Source organism: Chrysochloris asiatica, unplaced genomic scaffold (assembly GCF_000296735.1).
Source record: "Chrysochloris asiatica unplaced genomic scaffold, ChrAsi1.0 scaffold00022, whole genome shotgun sequence".
In the NCBI taxonomy this organism is placed as follows: domain Eukaryota; kingdom Metazoa; phylum Chordata; class Mammalia; order Afrosoricida; family Chrysochloridae; genus Chrysochloris; species Chrysochloris asiatica.
This window is the reverse complement of record NW_006408540.1, coordinates 10114268-10116181: the sequence shown is the minus strand read 5'-3', so window position 1 is coordinate 10116181 and position 1914 is coordinate 10114268.

The window sequence follows — 1914 nt, the reverse complement described above, 5'->3', positions numbered from 1 at the left end:
ATTCTTTCGCTATCCCTATCGCCGCTGGATCTCCCCTCCTCGTGAACCAAACACTCGTGACAATTATGTCGGGGCCAGACCCCGGCAGAACCGATATTAAATAATTGAATAAGATAAAGTATCTTTAATAATTCTTAATAGTATTACCCTGAAGAAAAACATTTTTTGTAAATACAAAAAGTAGTCATAAACCTCAGTTAACTAGCATTGAATTGCAAATGCATCAACAGAATTGGTGATCTCAATTATATTTACACTATTAGGATTTTTTTTCTCAAATAAACAAATTATTACCTGACATTTGGATAAAGAATGAGACAATATCAACTCATACAAAGCTTACTACATGAAAAATGATGGATGAATTGGTTGTATTTTTAAAAATACAATTAAATAATAAAGCTGTAAAAAGTACATATGTTGTTATTAACTGCCATCAAGTCAGTTCCAACTCATAGTGAGCTTATGAAGGGTTCCCAAGGAGTGACTGGTGGGTTTGAACAGTTAACTTGTGGTTAACAGTCCAGTGCTTATCCAACAGTGCCACAGCAGGACTTCAAATGTGTATTTACAGTGATAGAAAGTTTTACATGCTTCTTGAAATAATGAAACATGTGTGAAGGACATGTTCTAACTCAAAGTAGATGAAAGCTTTACAGAAATAGATGAACCAAAATAGTTGAAAACTGTTCAGTTTAAATATATTCAATAAGTCATGAAGAGATGAGAACATATGTCTACATTATGCTAGTGTATAGGGTTCAGATGGAGTCCTGGTATCACACTGTAGGATAAGTACTAGACCACAAGGCCGTTTTGTACGGGAGCGCTGGCGGTTCAAATTCAGCAGACACTCCTCAGAAACCTTATACAGAGTCTCTAAGAGTGGGAACTGACTCGACGGCACTTAACAACAACAATAGCATGGGGTTCAGATAGGAGTCCTGATGTGGCGCTGTAGGATTAAGCACTGGTCGGTTTGAACTGCAAGGTCGGTGGTTCGAGCTCATCAGCTGAATCTCAGAAACTTCTACAGAATCCATAGAAGTCGGAACAGGCACGATGCCACTTAACAAAAACAACAAGATGTTGTTATTGTTAAGTGCTGTCGAGTCGTTTCCGACCCATAGCGAATCTGTATAGATGTTTAGTAAGACCATAGCACAAATTAAAATTTATCTTTTTAAGTATTCACTAATTATTTTTTGCGTATGTAGAAACTACAAATTTATATATGATAAGCATACTTAAAACTAGTCACAGATAATATTTTGGAAGAGAATGAGCATGAGTACAAAAAGATTTGCTTCTCAGGGCAGGATCTAGTCTAAGGAATATGCAAATCAAAGTTCATATTGTTGTTGTTTTTGTTAAGAGCCTTCTATCTCATAGCAACCTTGCATTGGATTTCCAAGGATCGGCTATGGGTTTGAATGCCGAATTTGTGGTTAGCAGTTTATTGCTTATCCTACAAGCCATATCGGGATCCTAAGAGTCATATATGTATTACTAAACATTCACTATTTTTAATCACAAACATTTACTTGTTACTTAAAAAAGGTCCAGGAACTATTTTTAATATTTTATACTTATTAATCCATTTAATACAATAATAAATGAGTTGAGTATTTAAGCCTGTCATGTATATACTATGATTACCCTTATTTTACAAATGAAGAGACTGTAGTAGAGAAAGATTAAATAATATATCCAAATTCAAATAGCTGGTAAATGGTTTAGCTGCGGTTCAAGTCTTGATAAAATGGTTCTTAAAGCCACACTTTTCACCATGTAGTGAGACTGCTTCTAAAGTGTTATAACAATTACAGTAAGTTTCCCATAAAAATGTGGTAAAAAGTTAGACAACTAAACACACAGCATATTCATTAGACTATTCTGTTCTCATATTTTTAA